This window comes from Oryctolagus cuniculus, chromosome 20, assembly GCF_051225735.1.
Source record: "Oryctolagus cuniculus isolate XC-2025 breed Fujian yellow rabbit chromosome 20, ASM5122573v1, whole genome shotgun sequence".
NCBI classification, from domain to species: Eukaryota; Metazoa; Chordata; class Mammalia; order Lagomorpha; family Leporidae; genus Oryctolagus; species Oryctolagus cuniculus.
This window is the reverse complement of record NC_142886.1, coordinates 21657879-21671352: the sequence shown is the minus strand read 5'-3', so window position 1 is coordinate 21671352 and position 13474 is coordinate 21657879. Positions and strand designations below refer to the sequence as shown.

Sequence of the window (13474 nt, the reverse complement as noted above, 5' to 3'; positions counted from 1 at the left end):
AGCCCTGGAGTGTTAATATTTCTTGAGAAAGTCCAGGTGCACTTAGGTTAGCCCCAGGCCACCTGTTTCTAACCTAACATATAAACCCATTGCTACTGGTCAGAGGCATGGAGATCCATATTGGCTCTTATTTCCCCCTCAAAATTACCCTCTGGATAATCCTGGATCTGCCTGCCTCTTTCTTCTGTCTGTACCTTCTACCTTTGGTGACCCATTCTCATATCCCAGGTTCTCCAGAAACGCTTTATAACAGCAGATGTTTAGTTCCTGTTCATGCTCCATGTTTGCCATGAGCCGCATGCAGCTGTTTCTTAACATCTTCACTCCAGAACCCAAACTGATGAGGATAATAATAATAATAGTAAAAGATAAAGCTAACCTCTCTTTGGAACATAATGGGTCTTGTGGCAGAATCAAAAAGACAAGGCCCTGACTTTTCAAGCTTTGCCCAGAAGTGGATAACATCATTTATTGGCCAAAGCAAGCTGTGTGGCCAATGCTGAGGTCACCAGCGTGGGAAGACGTCCTCCGCAGAGCAGCCTGGGTGTTGGTGGGAGGAGCACCTCCCCCTTCCCCGCCCTCTCCCAGAGGGAAGGGCTCCCAGCAATCAGGGCGCATCCTTCGGTGGCTGGCTCCCAAAGGGTGTTACAGAGTGTCCATGGACAGTGGGTTAAAAGTCAAGCTTATTTTAGTGCAAAAAAAATTTGAAACCCATTTATCTGAGGGCTCTTCAGACATTTATGAAAAATGCATATCATGGAAAGCATCATAGTTGGGTTTTTATTTTCTGCACCAAAATAAGCCTATCTTTTAATTCTATTTTTTCTATGAGCATTTGGAATATGCTCATATTTGCCAGTATACACAAACACACACACACGAATATGGAATGTTGTGCCACACTGTCCTGCAGCTTGCTCTGTTCTTGTCATATGCCTTAGAGACCTTTTCACTCGGTACATAGAAAAGTCTCCCCCAAGGGGCCAGCACTGTGGTGTAGTGGGTAAAGCCACTGCCTACCAAGTGGCATCCTACATGGGCGCCAATTCAAATCCTAGCTACTCCACTTCTGATCCAGCTCTCTGCTAATGTGCCTGGGAAAGCAGTGAGAGATGGCCCAAGTGTTTGGGCCCCTGCCACCCATATGAGAGACCCAGAAGAAGCTCCTGGCTTCAGCCTGGCCCAGCCTGGATGTTGCGGCCATTTGGTGAGTGAACCAGCAGATGGAAGACCTCTCTCTTTCTTTTACCCTCTCTCTCTTTCTCTCTCTCTCCTTTTAAAAAAATTATTTATCTGAAAGGCAGAGTAACAGAGAGGCAGAGAGAGAGAGGTCTTTCATCTGCTGATACAGCACCCCAGAGGCTGCAATGGCCGGGGTTGTGCCAATCCAGAGCCAGGAACCAGGAGCTTCCCCCGGGTTCCCCATATGGGTTGGGGAATTGTTCATATTTATTGGCTAGTGTCACACTTTTTCCTTTCTTGAATTGTCTGTTTTCTTCACCCCTTTCTGCTGATTGTCTTGTCTTTTTCTGTGTTTTGTCTTTTTCTTTCAGATTTGAATGAAGTGTCTTATCTACTTTCTGCATGCTAATCCTTTGTATATCCAGTTATGAACACAAACATCACTTGATTATGTTAGAAACCTTTTTCTAACAACCAGTGAAAATACTAACCAGGAGCTCCTCACTTGTCACTCTAACCCTACAGGTCTATTTCCTGAGACACAGAAAAATGTCAGAAGAGGCAACAAATTATTTAGTGTGGAAGCTGCATGAAGCATTGCTTTCTGTTCACCAAACAGTTGGTGCTGCTTTCCACGCACATTTGCAAGTGTGCAGCCAAACGGCCTCTCGGGACACTGCCAGTGTCCCAACCTGCATCCTTCTGTGGCCCCTGGCTCTCCCCTAAACATCTGCCTGCGGTTCTGACATCACTCAATTGTATCTGGAAAGCAACTGGAAACTTGCTCCTGTCTCCCCAGATATGTGCTACTTTGTCTACAGTGTTCTGTTGGGGCGGGTGTTGTGTGGCACAGCAACTTAAGCCACTGCCTATGACGCTGGCATCCCATGTAGGCAGCAGTTCGAGTCCCAGAAGCTCCACTTCCAATCCAGCTCCCTGCTCATGTTCCTGGGAAAGCAGTGGAAGCTTGGTCCAAGTACTTGGATCTGTGCACCCATGTAGGAGACCTGGATGAAGCTCCTGGCTCCTGGCTGGGCCTGGCCCAGACCCAGATCCAGCTGTAGCCATTGCAGTCATTTGGAGGAAACCAACAGGTGGAAGACCTCTCTCTCTTTATCTGTGTCTCTCTCTGTCTCTCCTTCTCTCTGTAACTCTTTCAAATAAATAGTTTGTTCTTTTTTAAATGAAGTGTTGTGTTGAGTTTGGCTTTCTTTATAAGCCTTGGTAACCAAAATGTTGCATTGGAGAACCAGTGATATTCTCCGAAGCCTGGGTGTTAACAGGAGGAGCTCTACTGTTAAAGGTTACCTGGGAAGACAACGTGTGAGTGATGCCTCGAATGGCTTCTGGTGCCACCATTTTGTTTTAATTTTGTCTGTTGTGTTTTTTAAAGGTGAGGTTTGCTATTTCATGTAATCAAACCAGATATTTTAGGTTTCTGGTTTTAGAACCTTGCTCTGGGACTCTTCCCCCATCTCAGGGTTCTTTTTAAAAATTCTCTATTTATATTTTTGTTTGTTTTAGGGGCATATATTGTGGCATGATGGGTTAAGCACCACTTGGGATGCCTGCACCTCATATTGGAGCACCTGGGTTTGAATCCCATCTCCAACTCTTTGCTAATGTGCTCCTTGGGAGCCAGCAGAGAATGGCTCAAGTACTTGTGTTCCTGCCACACACATGGGAGCCCCAGATGGAGGTCCTGGCTCCTGACTTTGGCCTGGGCCAGCCTGAGCTGTTGTGGGCATTTGGGGGATGAACCAGCAGACAGAAGAACTCCCTCTCCCTCTCCCTCTCCCTCTCCCTCTCCCTCTCCCTTTCCCTCTGTGTGTGTGTGTGTGTACCAGTGCCTTTCAGACAAATACACATTTTAAAAAGTTGTTAGCTTGATTTTGTTTAGCTCTTTAATCATAAAGAGTTAATTGTTGGATAAAGTGTGAGGTGATCTGGGGGAGTCTAATTTTTCTTTGTCCCCAAACAAGCATCATAGCGACTCAAAATCGTTTATTAACTATTTCATCCTTTCTCCAACCAGTCTGAAATGTCCCCTGTCTTAGTCCATTTTGTGCTGCTGTAGCAGAATACCCGTGAGTGGCCATTTATAATGAACCAGATGTACTGGCTCACAGTTCAGGGAGCTGGGAGGTCCAAGATCAAGAAGGCAGATGGACAGGACAGTGAGAGAGTAAACCTCTTATAGTGACACAAACATGGTTATAGTGTTCACAAACATGGATCCCTTGGGACCGAACCATTTGCCAGGAGGCCTGTCTCCCAACACGTATGTAGGATTAAGTTTCCAACACATGAATTCTAATTCAAATCATAGAACACCATAAATTAAATTTTGAGATTTAAAGATATTGTACTCAGTGTCTTTTTATAAAGATTTATTTATTTACTTGAGAGAGAGAGTTACAGAGAGAGGGAGAGAGAGAGAGATCTTCCATCTGCTTCCATCACTCCCCACATGGCCACAATGGTGGGTGCCGGGACGATCCGAAGCCAGGAACCGGGAGCTTCTTCCAGGTCTCCCATGCAGGTGTCTCACGATCTCTCTGCTGCCTGTCCCAGACTGTGGCTTTTGGCCCTCTTGCAGCAGGGCTGAGGCAGGAATTTTAGTCCTCCTGCAGATCACGTGACTGTGCTGCTTTTTGCAAGCAGAAGGCCTGGGCCCAAGGGCTTACAAAGGGGCCATTGTTCTCGAGGGCCCAGGTGAGAGGGGCAATCCATCAGTGCTCGCGCCCAGCGCTGTCACAGCTGCTGGCTTCCTCCCCGTGACAGCGAGACAATGACATCACCCTGGAATATGGACAAAAGACACTGTATTCTGTAAAGTTCTCTAAAGAGAGCCACTTTTTTTTTTTTAAAGCTCATTTCATTCCTGCTAGAGTAGATGCATAATATCACAATTCAGAGTTGCCCAGGTTCAGTTCAACAGCATGGATGATTTGGTAGGAATTTGATTTATTGATATTTTCTCAAGTCAGAGAAGAAATTGAATCCTGTTGGGCTGAGGGTAAGGAAACAACTTCATTTGGAAGGAGAGCTGATTTCTCAGGGAAGTCATTGTAAATTATTGACTTTCCTCACCTCGGGGCCTGATTTTCTCAACTCCCACACAGATTTCCATGGACAACCTTCACACTTATTATTCTGGTGTTTTTTAAGATTTATTAATGTTTTATTTGAAAGGCAGAGTTACAGAGAGCAGAAGCAGAAAGAGATGGGGGGAGAGAGAGAGGTTTTCCATCCTCTGGTTCACTTCCCAAATGGCCGCAACAACCAGAACTGTGCCGATCTGAAGCCAGGAGCCAGGAGCCAGGAGCTTCTTCTGGGTCTCCCACATGGGTGCAAGAGCCCAAGAACTTGGGCCATCTTCCACTGCTTTCCCAGGCACATGAGCAGGGAGCTGGATTGGAAGTGGAGCAGCTGGGACTCGAACTGATGCCCATGTGGGATCCTGGCACTGCAGGCAGTGGCTTGAGCTGCTGTGCCACAACATGGGCCCCCTGGGATCAGTAAATATTTTTTTAAGGTTTATTTATTTATTTGAAAGGCTGAGTTACAGAGAAGCATAGGCAGAAAGAGAGAGAGAGGAACCTGGAGCTTTTTCCAGGTCTCCTATGCAAGTGCAGGGGCCAAAGCACTTGGGCCATATTCTACTGCTTTCCCAGGCCATAGCAGAGAGCTGGATCAGAAGTGGAGCATCCAGGACTTGAACCGGTGCCCATATAAAATGCCAACACCTGCAGGTAGCAGCTTTACTCGCTATGCCACAGGCCAGGCCCTTTTATTCTGTTTTAAAAGGATGTATGTATGTATGTGAAAAGCAGAGAGAGAGAGTGAGAGAGAGATGTCTTCCATTCACTGGGTCACTCCCCAAATGGATGCAACAGCTGAGGGTGGGCCAGGTCAGGCCAAAGCCAGGAGTTGGAACTCTGTGGGTCTCCCACATGAATGGCTAGAACACAAGCACTTTAGCAACCACCTGCTGCCTCCTCGGGTGCACATTAGCAGGAAGCTGGATCAGAAGTGGAGAAGCCAAGACTCGAGTCCTGGCACTCTAACGTGGGATATGGGTGTCCCAACCTGTGTCTTCACTACTGTGTCAAACACCCCTCCAACCCTCATTCTTAGTATCCACACAGCACTGCTGAGAATATTGGTTTTAAACAACGTCAGTTCTGGAGCTGGCATTGTGATGTAGTGGGTAAAGCCGCCTTCTGTGGTGCAGGCATCCCACACAGGCGCCAGTTTGTGTCCCACTTTTAATTCAGCTCCTGGCTAACAGCCTGGGAGAAGCATCTGAAAATGGCCCTGCCACCCACCTGGGAGACCTGGATGAAGTTCCAGGCTCAGCCCTGGCCATGGTAGCCATCTGAGGAAGTGAACCAGCAGATGGAAGATTCCTCTCTCCCTCCCTCTCTCTCTCTCTCTCTCTCCCCCAACTCTGACTTTCAAACCAATAAATAAATCTTTTTTTAAAGTCAATTCCCCCAAACAGTGAAGTGCTATCTCCCTATTCTGTGTGGTTAAACTTTAGGCAGAGCATTTGAAGGAAATGCTAAGAAAAGTCATGAGAAATCTAGAGTGTGAAATAGTTATTCTAATGGCTTACGCACTTCTCGTGTGTCAGAGGTCAGGCTGAGGTCTCTGTGTGGAGCTCAGGTAATCTTTCTAGCACACGATTGAGGAGAGAATTTTCATCCCCCTTCTCAGGTGAGGACAGCAGTGCTGGGAAAGCGTGTGTGACTTGCTCAGGATCGTGGGCCTCACGGGGAGCAGACCCGGAGCTCCCACACTGACTGATGTCACTCTGAGGTCCTAGCTCTCGGGCCCGGCCCTGCACAGGCCATGGGTATTCGTATGTGAGGGAGAAATACATTTCCATCACCTCAAGTGCCGGTTCATTTGTGTCGCTCACTTCAGGGCCTATCAGACTTGTTTCAGTTAAGAAATTCATGAAGATCCTTTGTAAACATTTCATTAGTTGATTCATTTTTAAATTTTTAAAAATATTTCTTTATCTGAAAAATAGTTATACAGAGAGAGAGAGAGATCTTCAATCCACTGGTTCACTTCTCAAATAGTCACAATGGCCCAGGCTGGGCCCGGCTGGGGCCAGGAGCCAGGAATTCCATCTAGGTCTCCCAGCAGGTGGCAGGGGCCCATGCACATAGTCCGTCTTCTGCTGCCTTCCATGCAGATAAGCTGTGGCTTAAATCGCTATGCCACAACCCCAGCCCCTGATTCTCTCTTTTTTCTTTTCTTTCTTTCTTTTTTTTTTTTTTTTTTTTTGGCAACTTCAAATATGTTGTTCTCTTTAATAAAATGTTCCATGTTGCCTCTCCCATCCACCCAATTAGAATCTATTGCAGTTTGAATGTTTGCCTTCCCCCAAACACGTATGTTGAACTCCTACCCCGCAAGGTGAGAGAGTCAGGATGTCTGGCTTTCGGAGAGATTTAGGCCTCAAGGGCTCTACTTTTGATGGGCTCAGTGCCTGAATAAAAGAGACCCCGAGTGAGGACATGAAGAGGGGTCAGCTGTCCACGAAGCAGAAGAGGACCCTCACCAGCCGTGGGGGTGCTGGCCCCTTCGTCTTGGCTTTTAGCCTGTGACACAGTGAGGAACAGATTTCCATTGCTCATAAGCTACCCAGATTGTGGTATTTTGTCATAGCAGACAATGACAGAATCTAAGAAATAAAAAATCCCCGTATGTGAGTTTGGCCCATTTCCAAATCCCCACCAGGTCCAAATGCCCGCTTGGCCGGGCAGCAAACGGAGCCTGGTTCCGAATGGTTTGTCCAGGCTCGCGGTGCCCGCTCAGGTTCTTCCTCTGAGAGCGGCAGCCTCAGAGTCTCTTTCGGTCACTTGAGTTGCTTTGAGTTGTGCGCTTGTTTCAAGCTGCGTTTGTGGAATTCTCACGGTGGGAGAATCCACAGAGAGACTCCTCCAGTGGATTTGCAGCCAGTAGCCTCCCTGCGCCAGCCTAGCACAAGTACCTCCCTTTGAAAAGCATTTTTTAAAAGATAGTTATTTATTTATTTGAATGAGTTACAGAGAGAGGAAGAGAGATCTTCCATCCGCTGGTTCACTCCCCAAATGACCACAACAGCCAGCCCCGGGGCAGGCCAAAACCAGGATCAGGGAGCTTCTTCCAGGTCTCCCACATGGTGCAGGGGCCCAAACACTTAGACCATCCGCCGCTGCTTTCCCAGGCCATTAGCAGGGAGCTGGATTGGAAGTGGGGCAGCCGGGACACGAACCGGCGCCTATATGGGATACCAGTGTTTCAGGCGGTGGCTTAACCTGCTATGCCACAACTCCAGACCCTGAAAAGCATTTTTAATTCACTTCAGTTCATTGCGAGAGAAATGGGTTGCACCCTGTCCAGTTGGACCATCTGTCCAATGTCATGCTATTCCAGGTGGCAGCGTAGGCTACATGGAAACAGTGACAGTAGCTGGTGTTAGTTGACTGCTTCTAGCCAGGCACTGTGCTGGGTGCTCTGCATGCATTGTAATTCTCACAGCCACTCTTGGAGTCCCATCATTCAGAGGGGGAAAGCAAGGCTCAGAGTCAAAGTGGCGCCTGCTGCCAGTCACACAGCAACAGAGGAAGATCTGGGCTGACTGCGGGTCGGGCTGACTTCGCAGTCTGAGCTTTGTACGCCTGTGGTTTAGCCTCTTTTCTGGGAGTGCAGGAGGTCTGGAGCTAGGGCAAGAGCAGTCCAGGAAGTCCTCATGGAGGAAGTGGAAACTGAGCTGGTTTTGAGGACTGCGTGGCGAGACAGTTGCAGAGGCATCAGGAAAGGGGAGGCGGAGGACCAAGCAGAGCAGGCTCCCTTGCTTTTGCTCTCTGCACAGCGGTAGGAAAGGTGAACCAGACGATTCTGAGGTTGGCATTGCCAGTTAATTTTGCATTCAACACCTGCCTTGTCACTTGAGCTTAATCTTATTATAGCAGATCTCTCCACATTTCTTTTGTTTGCGCAGATTTTACAAGCAGGGGTTTTAAGTCAATCAAAGAGCATCTGTGCTGAAAGAAATTATTTTTGTGCACATTAAGATAATTGGCCAAACGACCTGAATTCTCTGAACCAACAAGTAAAACCTATCTAATTCTTGTCTGAAAGAGCAAAGCAACGGGAGAAAACACACTTACCAGAATACCTCACTTTTATCCCTAGCACACAATTTAATGTCCAGGAAAATGAGTTTATGCTGTTTGGAGGAGGAGCTGAGATCAGCATACCCAGCTTGAACTTGGCATAGAGACGTTGTCCTTGACTTTGGATGTACTGTTTGTGGTAAGCGTCCACGGCTGCCCTCCGAGAACCAGTTTGAACTTACATATCACACAAATGACATCAAGATAAACCAGTGTCTGTTTTTGATTCCACTTTGTACCATCTCACTGCGAAAGTGCCTCTTACAAAACATTACTTCTGAAACATCAGACTTTGTTTTCAAGTCATCCCATTTCCCCAGGCTGTTGAATCTGTGTTTGTGTCCTTAGATCATTTCTGTGTCTCACAGTTTCAACCCTTTTGTCCTTTTTTGTTTTTTTTCAGAAAGTAATTTTCCAAAGACATATTGCAATTCATGGAAAGGAGAATTACTTCCTGTTCCTTTTGCACCTCCAGAAGAACTCTTGCTATTTCAAAGAAAGCCAAAACCAAGTGTCTTTCTCCTCTGCACTTCCGGGCAACCCAGTCTCTCTGTCTCTATTTTGAAAGAAGCATTGTGGTGGCAGTGGTGTAGTGCAGGTGGGACCAGGCCTACCTACAGCTCCAGTGATAGCCAGCATGGTGCAGGCCACACTGGGTAATCCAATTTCAATACTAACAAGGGTTGGCTCAAGGATGAGACAATCAGCACAAAGCTTTTTTTTTTTATTTCAGTTTGTTTTCATAATATGCAAGAGACAGAGATAGAGCTCTCACTGGCCGCTTTATTCCCCAAATGCTCACAGCAACAACGGACTGGGCTGAGCTGCAGCTAGGACCTGGGGACGCAGGCTAGTCCCACCCCTGCTGTCTCCCAGGGTGCACATGAGCAGGACACTAGAATCGGAAGTAGAATTGTCACTCAAACCTAGGCACGCTGATATGGGAAGTGGGCATCTCAGCTGGTCTCATGCAGCCAGTTCAAAAGCCTAGCCCAGCATCCAGCTTGGAGCTGCTGTTGAGTGATGCTGAAAACCACTTTCCTGTTGCATGGGGACCAGGAGCCTGTAGGCCTGGCTGCAGTCAGTCTTCGTATAATCCCCAGGAAATACGCCCTAGGAGGCAGTCAGCATCGATATGTGAGAAGAACCCAATGTCTCACATTGTCCGAGCAGTCAGTATAGTCCCCTGTACCTCTGGACTCCCAGGTAGCCCATAAATTCCTTCTTGCATATGAGTTTCAATTGGGTGTTCTGTTCCTTTTTTTTTTTTTTTTTTTTTTTTTTTGACAGGCAGAGGTAGAGAGACAGACAGGGAGACAGAGAGACAGAGAGAAAGGTCTTCCTTCTATTGGTTCACCCCCTAAATGCCTGCTACCCCGGCGTGCTGCGCTGATCTGAAGCCAGGAGCCAGGTGCTTCCTCCTGGTTTCCCATGCGGGTGCAGTGCCCAAGCACTTGGGCCATCCTCCACTGCCTTCCTGGGCCACAGCAGAGAGCTGGACTGGAAGAGGAGCAACCGGGACAGAATCCGGTGCCTCAACCAGGACTAGAACCCAGAGTGCTGGCACTGCAGGCAGAGGATTAGCCTAGTGAGCCGTGGCACCGGCCATGGGTGTTTTGTTCCTTACCAAGACACACATTTTATCTAATAAACCCAACTACTCTACAGTTGAGCTAAACACATAATACTATACCTCAAATTATCTGGTCTGTTTAACAATAGCATATTGGGTGATTCCATGTGTTGGTGGGATACTAGCTAGGACAATGACCATAGAAACTTACTCTTTCTCACTTAGTAGTCTGGAGCAAATGATCCTGGTGAGCAGGTGGCTCTCTCCCACAGAGTTCCCATTGGTTTTTCAGAAACCCAGGCTTTGTCCATCTTTTGGCTCCACATCGCCCCAGGCCTTGTCACTGAGCTGGAAGACAGAGAGGGAGGAGGGAGGAGCACCCTTGCTTTTTGACAGCTTGGCCCAAGGGTGAGCATTTGGCTTAGCAATTGAGATGCTGGTGGGGCACCCACATCTCGCATCAGAGTCCCTGAGTTTGGTTCCCAGATCTGGTGTCCTCACTCAGCTTCCTGCTAATACAGACCCTGGAAGGCCGCAGTCATGTCTCAAGTGATTGGGTCTCTGCACCTATTTGGGGCAGCTCGAGTGAATTCCTAGCACCCAGTGTTGGCCCAGTCCAGCCCCAGCTGTTGCAAGCACTTGGGGAGTGAATCAGTGGATGGGAACACACACTTTCTTGCTCTCAAATAATTCTAAAAATTTAAAAACAACCTTGGCCAAGAAATGGTACAAACTCAATCCACTCTCCCTTGGTTAAAACTGGGTCATCTAACTGCAAACGAGCCCAGGAAGAAAGAGTGGCTTTTGGTAACTAGTTCATGGTCTCAGCCCCGGACAGGATGCCCGGGACTATTGTGAAGCCCCAGGGGCAATGCTCACAGAGCAGCACGCGCAGTATCAGTCCAAGCCCTCAGCGGTCCCTCGTCTGTCACCGGGAGCCCCGCGGTGGCTGTTGCAGCCCCTGGCAAGCCTCTGTCCGGTCCTTCCCCAGACTCGTCCCGCTTCTGACACACTCACGTGTTGCTGGCCAGCACACGTACCCCGCCAGGCTCTGGTGGGACAGAAAGGTCTCAGAGCTGCAGAAACGGAGTCACGTTCTCTGCGGACATCTGTTCTCTCCTCCAGAGTCCTCCCTGCTGGCCAGCAGCCCTGCCCTACTTGCTACTCTTCTCTGGCCGAGCGCTCCCTCTCCAACGTCAGCAGTGTAACAGCCTCATTGACTCTGCAGTGTGGCTCTGACCCTCTGTTTCATGCCCAGTGGGTGAAATAAAATCTTGGTAGTAAACCAGAAACCAACTATGTGTTTTGCCTCCAGAATACCCCTCCGGGAACTTAGCAACTATTTCACTGAACAAAACACATCTCTTTTGGGGACAGAGTTGGGTAGGAGTTTGCTACTAAGAAAATCAATTTTTACTGTAAAAAGTCATTTATTTTGAAGACAGAACTGGGAGGATATCCCAAAATGGTGACAAATATTTATCTCTAGGTACCTGAATTAAAACTTTTTTCCCCTCGTTTGTTCCTATACTTTCCTTTCATTTTTATTTCTATATTTTCTAAATGTTCTACCGTATATAGCACATTGCTTTAATAATCTAAAAATGTGTATAGCAAAGAAATTTATCTCTTAACATCACTAATAATGGGGAAAATAGAAATCAAAACCATAATGAGATACCACTTCACACACAGGAGCAGCTGTTATTTAAACACACACACACACAAATAGAAAGCGAGAAGGGTTGGTGAGGATGTGGAGAAGTTGGAATGCTTGTGCATTGATAATGACTCTTTAGAATGGTATGGCCACTGTGGGAAAATGAGGGCTGCTATCTGTTCCAGCAATTCCAAGAGGATTGAAAGCAGACATATTAACAGACACATGTACACTCATGTTCATCACAACATTGTTCGCAAGGGACCTGGGAGCAATTCAGTGTTTGTTGATGGATGGGTGGACAAGCCAAGTGTGGTAATGAGTACAGTGAAATATTACTCGGCCTTGGACAGAAGGGAATTCTGATACACGCTACAGCATGAATGAACCTTGGAGATACGATGCTAAGTGAAATAAGCCAATCACAAGAAGACAAATATTAGGATTCTGCTTTTATGTGGTTCCCAGAGTAGCAGGTCCATGGTTGTGCCATGGTTGCCAGGTTTCGGGGGAGGGAGGGAATGGGGAGTTGTCTAATGTGTACAGCGATGAGAAGGTTCTGGAGATGGGTGGTAGTGATGGTTGCTCAACAGTGTGGATTTACCAAATGCCTCTGGATTGTACACTTCAATGTGGTTAAAATGGTAAATTTTATGTATATTTCACTGCAGGGTTGGTTTGTTTTTCCAATTTTTTATTTAAAAGGGAATGAGAGAGACAGAGAGAGAGGCCTTCCAACTGCTGGTTTACTCCCCATCTGCCCACAACAGCCAGGGCTCGACCAGGCTGAAGCCAGGAGCCTGTAATTCCACCCAGGTCCCCCACATGGCAAGGACCCATCTTCTGCCTCCCCTCAGGTACACATTAGCAGGAAGCTGGATTGGAAGCAAAGTAGCTAGAACTTGACCCAGGCAGTCCATTACGGGATGTAGATGTTCCAAGTGGCAACTTAACTGTTGTACTATGCACCTGCCTCTCATTGCAGTACTTTTACAAAGAGATGTGTCTTTCCATAGGCAATCTGACCAGTTTTTGACTTGACATAGATCGGGTTTCCAAATCCACAGTATTCCTTTTTAAATGAATTTATAAATGACACAAGGAAAAATACTTATTAAACTTGTGTTTATACAAGGCTCAGGAAATTAATAAAATATGCCTTATTTTCTCCAGGGATTTGCTATCTAATATGTGAGAAAGACAGAAGCAATTAACTATAATCTACAATGGAATAAAATAATGAGCTAAGTATGGAGAAGCAAGCAATGAATTCCAATTTGATGTGGGAAGGATTCCCAGAGAAAGTGGTGTTTAAACTAGACCTTGAGGGAGACAGAGTTTACTCCAGGAAAAGCACAGGTGAATGTGGGAGCCCATTAGAAAGAGAGATGGAGGGACAGCACTGGGGCACAGGGAAGCCAACAGACCCCCAAGTCCCATTGCCTGAGACCCTGACCAGTACTAAGCCACCACAGGACTCTGAATATGCCTGGCTGGCCACTGGCACGGAGGCCGTGGAGATGACCAAGGAAGCAGGATGAACTCAGCAAAGCCGAAGCCAGCCCTGTGTCAGGGCCAGAGTCAGACGCTGGCTGGCTCGGAGCTGTGATTCTGGAGAAATACAGAGCATGCCGGGGCTTCCTGTGCAATCGGGGACGTGGCCCCTGACTGCTGGTGCCCAACCAGGGGCAGCTGTTGGCTTTGCAGTCAGACAGCAAAAATAATAGAGGCTTTCTCATGAAATCCAACAGCCGATGTCATATTTCTCGCCAGCAGCTTGCACTGAGCCAGTCTGCAGCGTGTGTCTTCCCCCAGTGCCCACATGTGTGGACTTAGCCCTGGACGCCGGCACCCAGTGGTGCACAGCGGCATAACCGTCGC

General features: G+C 47.5%; 1 long non-coding RNA gene across 1 annotated transcript; it reads right to left on the bottom strand.

The window, feature by feature from the left end:
- Window positions 1-3559: 3559 nt before the first annotated feature.
- Window positions 3560-10281, bottom strand: LOC138847211 (uncharacterized). Its single transcript, XR_011384907.2, has 2 exons — window positions 10145-10281; window positions 3560-3984 (listed from the first exon to the last, which is right to left on the bottom strand). It is a non-coding gene; the product is annotated as an uncharacterized LOC138847211 (long non-coding RNA).
- Between the last annotated feature and the right edge of the window lie 3193 nt (window positions 10282-13474).